The 6,000-nt window shown below is 43.7% G+C and overlaps 1 protein-coding gene across 1 annotated transcript in view; it reads left to right on the top strand.

Moving 5' to 3' along the window:
• Window positions 1–2,414: 2,414 nt before the first annotated feature.
• LOC102448489 (plasma membrane calcium-transporting ATPase 2) overlaps window positions 2,415–6,000 on the top strand; it is an 858,088-nt gene continuing 854,502 nt past the window's right edge. Inside the window, exon 1 of the mRNA XM_075939331.1 lies at window positions 2,415–2,796. The gene's annotated coding sequence lies outside the window, so the exon portion shown is untranslated. The remainder of the gene's footprint in view (window positions 2,797–6,000) is intronic.

Here is a 6,000-nt window from a genome sequence, read left to right as displayed (position 1 = left end):
TGGATTCTGGTTGTATCACATGTTATAAAGAGCTGTGAATTGATATTGTTTTGTAACAATTTATGATGCTAGTTTGAGAAAGGAAGGGGCAAGTATCTGAGGCCAAAAGAAGGAAGGAAAATGGGTGAATTGTTAGTATTCCCCCCTGTGCTTTATATTATCAGACCTGTTTCATGCTGAAGTAACAGATTTGCTGTAGGGACTATGATGTGCTCCAAGTCAAACACTACTATGGTACACACAATAGAGAGAATGCACACCTAATGCTTTTCAGTTTGTATATCAATCATTTGCTCTAACTGATTAATAAGCACAAGCTGAAAAGGTTTACCCAATGCCTGCATGATTATTTTTTGTTTTGTAAACATTTTAATTCTGTGTTTCTCTAGAGTCAATTTAAAATAGTCAGAAAAGAGATATTGCTATTTTATTAGGTTTTCACAGTTTATTTACTATTCATGTTTAGATAGATACGAGATTTGTCTGGGGGAAAGGTTTGGTAAATCTAATTTTGTAGTTGGTTGATTGTACATTTGCTTTTGAGGATAAAATGAGGAACCTTAACTGGATATTATCAGTATTCTAATCTTTTAAAACTTCGTAATCAACCTTTGCAAAAAATAGCTTAATTCTATATTGCAAACTAAGTTGCACTGAAAATACAACAAAATATAGTGGATATCCTTTTTTAAATGATAAATTAAAAGTTTGTAAAAAATGTATTGAAGTGCATGTTGGCTGCTCTGACTGCCCTGGGTCTTCACCTGAGGTTAAGGTTAGAATTCAGAAAATGGTTACAGAGAATGCAAAATGGTAATCAGAATTATGTGATTTAAAAATATAACCTCTTGCAAACCACTAGGGCTAGAAAATATGCTGCATACCTTTGAAACCAGTGAGAACCTTAATGTTTATAGAACATGCAATAACTGTTTCACAAGAATTTACGGGAAAGACTTTTTGGACCAGGAAAAATGTAGGCACTTATTAGACAGGCCAGGACTTTTTCTTTATCGCAGGCATCCTACATGAGGGCCTGTAGCCAGTCAGGTTCCATAAGTGAGAAAGTATCAGAACCTTGGGCAAAAGAAAGATGCACCCTTTGTTTACCAGGACATGCTCTCCCTTTTTAAAGCAGTTCCATGACGGCTCCCTGAAGCTGTGGTTTCAAAAGGCCTGCACGATAAGTCACATTTCCAGTTTCCAGGGAAGCTCCCACCAGTCCCTGGAAATGGGAACCATTTATGATCATTTGCTCAAAATAGAAGCTGGTATGAACGCTCAGCTCTTGCTCTGCAAGGCAGGTGTCATTTCAAGTATTTGAAAAATAGCAGTGAGGTGACTCAGATGGATCTGGAGGCAGTGGAGAGCAAGGGAATGAGATCTTTGAGTTACTGGATGTATTGCCATCAGTATTCCCTTGGGGAGTACCTGGCTTAAGATGGTATATCCCTGTGAGGGTCAAGATAGCTGGGCAAGCCCACATTGTTTTTGAGACCTAGGAGGAACAGTAGTGGGTAGAGGACTTCAGAGTCTTGCCCACATGCTCAGGGTTTAGCTGATCGCCATATTTGGGGTCGGGAAGGGATTTTCCTCCAGGGTAGATTGGCAGAGGCCCTGGAGGTTTTTCGCCTTCCTCTGTAGCATGGGGTACAGATCACAGCTGGAGGATTCTCTGCATCTTGGGGTCTTCAAAGTATTTGAAGGCTTCAATATCAGATATAAGTGAGAGGACTATTCTAGGAGGGGTGGGTGAGATTTTGTGGCCTGCACTGTGCAGGGGGTCAGACTAGATGATCATAATGGTCCCTTCTGACCTTAAAGTCTATGAGTCTATGAGTGAAAGACTTTTTTTTTTGTACCTCTGGCAAATTAGTACCAGTATTACAGAATTCAAACCATGACTAATGCCCTGAGTATGCAAAACCAGCTTACTCTCAGCAAATGCAGGATGGTGCTTGAGTATGCTTGGGATAAACTGGAAGCAAGATGAAGACATAAGTAAATTTATGACTGGTTCTTCACTTTTTAATGATTAATTAAATATGTATATGCTATTTATTTCTGTTATATTTGCCTGTTGAGTTTTCTCTAATGTCAAAGTGCACCAGGGTGGCGGTGGCTGAAGCAGTGCGGAGGGACTTGCTGCACATGGAGTATCAAAGAGGGGTGAGAGCAGGGCCCAGGTTACACTGGTGGACTCCTGATGACTGGAGGACTCCCGCTTCCTCTTGCTCTGCCCTGCCCCTGATTTCTCTCCTTAACAAGAAACTGAGGGGCTGCCCCCAAGCCCTGATGGCCTCAGATAAGGCTGACGAACCTCCCTCTTCTCCCCTGTGGACCGGAAGGGTGGGGCTCCGCTTTCCCTTGGCGCTGTGGGGCGGGAAGGGGAGTCCCTGCCCACCCCCGGGAAGCTCTGTGCCAAGGGGAGCAGGGGCAGCGAGTGGCACTTGGCGTGCCCGCTCTGGAGCCAACGCTTCCCCTGGCACCCGGCCTGCCGCGTCTCCTCGCAGCCATGGGGCAGGCCCGCAGGGCGGAGGGTCTGTGTGCCCCGCAGGGCTCCCCCTTCCCGTCCGGCCCGGCGCAGCGGGGCTGAGCGGGCGATGCCAGGGCGCAGCGGCAGGGCGCAGCAGGAGGCGCCGCGCAGCCGAGGAGTCCCCGCCGGGCGCCGCCGCGAGCTGCTGGGGATGCTGCTGCTGCTCTGAGCAGACCCCGCTTCAGCCGCCGGGTGACTTAGCAACAGCCGCAGCCGCCGCCGCAGCATCCGCGCCCGGCCCGAGCCCCGCTCCCCGCCAGGTAACTCCCGCGGCACTGGCGGCCCCCGCGCCCCGCCAGGTGTTTTGTCACCGGTGACCTTGAGCTGCTCGCCGGGGCGGGGGAGGGGAGCGGGGCCGGGGGCTGGTGCCGCCGACCAGGCAGGGCGCGGGGGGGCTGCTCCCTGCCCGGCAGCCAGGGGGTCCCGTCCGCTGAGCAAGGCTGGGCGGGGGCCGGAGAGTCCCTGCCCCGCGGCGCGCCCCCCGCCGCAGCGCCCCACACCCCCCGGAGCGGCCAGCGCGGGGCTGCAGGCAGCGGGGCCAAGCCCAGCGGTGCCTGCGGACGTGCCCGGCCGGGGCCCGTTCGCAGCAGCAGCCCTGCAGCGGCCACGCTCCCCCTAGGGTAAGTCGGAGGGAAGGCTGAGCCGCAGCGGGGAGGTGGGCGAGAGCGCGGCTATCTCAGGGTAATCCGGAGCCTGGCATGCCCCGAACTTCAGCTGGGCTCGCTGCTTCGCCAGAGCCGGAGTAAAACCGGTGTGTACTCGGGTCCCGCTCCGGAGACTGGCTCTGCACCGCACAAAGAGGCAGAAGTCAATCGGTAATGCGACTCGCTGTTTTCTCTCTTGCTTACCAGTTCAAGACGCAAAAGTAAATGCTGCCATGGAAATATACTCTCCCCTGCTGTCGTATTGTGCAGCGCAATGGTTCACACCAAAGTTAATCTTCCTATTCAATGAGACACAAAAGAGTTTGTTTTAAAATGTGGGTTTCAGTGCCTGAATTGTGTGAAACAAAACTTTCCTTCTTTGGAGCGTTCCAGAAAGGTTTATAATTTACAGCCTAATTCCTTAAATTGCACTTGTGTGAGAGATGAATAATAATTAAGAAAAGAGAATCTTCGGATCAATTAAACATCATTTCTCCATATGTGGGAGTCACATTTGTATCTAGAAGTAGACTAGTTATTGTAGAGGGGGGTTCTCCATTTGGGGCGACTCAAAATGGTTTACAAATGCTAACTAACGCATCCTCAGAGCACTTGACTGAGGTAGGATTCATATTCTGGTTATTGAAATTCGTAGCTGAACTGTGTGCGGCAAAGAGAGAGGCTGGCTTTTGCCTAAGGTCACACAATAAGTCCACAGCAGCAAATGGAATCCTGGCTCAGTCACCTGCTGTAACCCCTAACTCCAGGCAGTCTCCACAACTCCAGAATGCTGCTGACGTTATTAGTAATTATATTAGTTATAGGAAGGAGCACATGACTGTTTTTAGTGGGGGTAGTGAGGATAGGGGAATATATTGCAATTAGTTTATTGCTCTGCATAGTTTCTAATGTATATGACAAATCTTTAGGAAAAGTTGTTTTTTTTTAATATGGAGGACTCTTATCTTTCATTTTAACTGACATTTCTAAAGGGATTTCTCTGTACTTTCTTGTTTGTATTTTCTTTACATGCATATAAAATATTATAGCTGCATTTTTTAAAAAACATGACATGTTGAGGCACAGTCAGTCTCTTTTTGATAAGGAATTTAGTTATAAATAACTTAATGTACAGTATTCATTCTGTAATACAATTTAGCAATATGGGGAGTATAGATGTTTTATGAGCAAAGATATTGTCTAATAAGGCTATACAAACTATTAGATTTCTAAAGTATTAAAACATAATTTTATAAACAGTATCAGAGTTGAGGCAGCTATCACTTACTTTCAAGAAAAAAATTCTGAAGAAATTCATAACTGTCTGCAGCAGAGCCTTTTAAAGAATGGTAATATCTGAGGGCTGAATCTAGCGGCTCATTAGCCATATAAGCAGTCCTTCCTAACTCAGTAGGGCTGCTTGCATTTTACATGGTAGTGTTCACAAGCTCAAGTTCTTGGCATCAGATCCTGCAGTACTACACGGTGAGTAACTTTAGGAGAATTATTTTGATGAATGTAGTTGCTTATGTGTATAACTGTTCACAGGTTTCATATTTATGATTGATGGCTTGTAGTGCTTGTGTTGTGTGTCTCACTCTGTGAATGAAATGGTGCAATATTGTTCACTAGGGCTTGTGATTTGATATCCAGTTTCACTGTATGTTGCTGTGAAGAAAATAACTTTTTAAGAAAACGTGGCAAGAAATATTATGAAAGAATTATTTTGTCTTTAGCACTTAGTGTACTGAATGTTAATTCATTTTTAAAGGAGCTTTAAGTCCTCTATGCTTTAAGTCCTCTATGCTTTACTCAAATCCTCACTTTCTCAATGCTGTAAATCCAGTACAGTAATTTCCCTTTATCTAATCTCCTCTACCCTGAATTTTGGTTCTATCCTTCAACATGAATCACATAGTTATCCAAAATTCTGAATTTCTGCTTTATACAAATATTTTTATGTCCCTGAAACTTTTTATACTAATAGAACTTTGATACTTGTATATTATTTGTGATTCTGTCACCTCAATATTAATGAGGTTCATTTTATCAGAATGTAATGAAAAAACATATGGAGATGGTGGCTGGTGTGTCTATTCATTGTTCATTTTTTTTTTGAAAGTTTCAATCAACACAGGAGTAACTTCACTGGTGTGAATAACTTCGTTTAAGCCAAAAGAACTGCTTACCTTAATACTGTTACACGATTAGGTGCTTGCTAATTTAGGGCCCTTTTTCTCTCACTGGTGATTTGTCCATAAATTGCAAATGACCCTTTAAGCCAGAATAGGGAAATCAGAAATTAAAATTACTAAAATCTAAGCACTCTAGATCATATTCTCTGATTTGCATCAAAAATTCAGGCTAGGTAAGGATTTGATGAAAAACCATGGAGTTTCCTTTTTCTTCAACCTTATCTAAATTGACTATTGGGAAAATATCCATTAGTTAATTAGACTGCAAAACTAGTGAGTCACTGGAAGCTTATTCATTAGGAAAGAAAGAAGAAAACAAGTTTTAATAAAGTTACATAAAAGTGATTTAAAAAAACCAGGATCTCAGAGTTTTTTAGTTAAGTCTAGATGTTTAGTAGAAGTTTGCTATTGGAATGAGTTTCTAAGATGTAATATTTTAAATGGACTTAGGCAACAACAGACCCATATGTAGGCTTGGTTGCAATAAGTATTTGTAATTCATAAAAATCAAAGAACAAAAATGAATAATATTGTTAAAAGGCAAAATAAATTATACTTGCCAAAGCAATGCAAAATATAAATACCTTGCATGAATCAAAGTGGCTAATGCTCAAAAAAAGAGGAA

Source organism: Pelodiscus sinensis, chromosome 11 (genome assembly GCF_049634645.1).
Source record: "Pelodiscus sinensis isolate JC-2024 chromosome 11, ASM4963464v1, whole genome shotgun sequence".
NCBI lineage: Eukaryota > Metazoa > Chordata > Testudines > Trionychidae > Pelodiscus > Pelodiscus sinensis.
The sequence above is the reverse complement of the archived record's forward strand: the minus strand, read 5'-3'. Positions and strand labels throughout refer to the sequence as shown.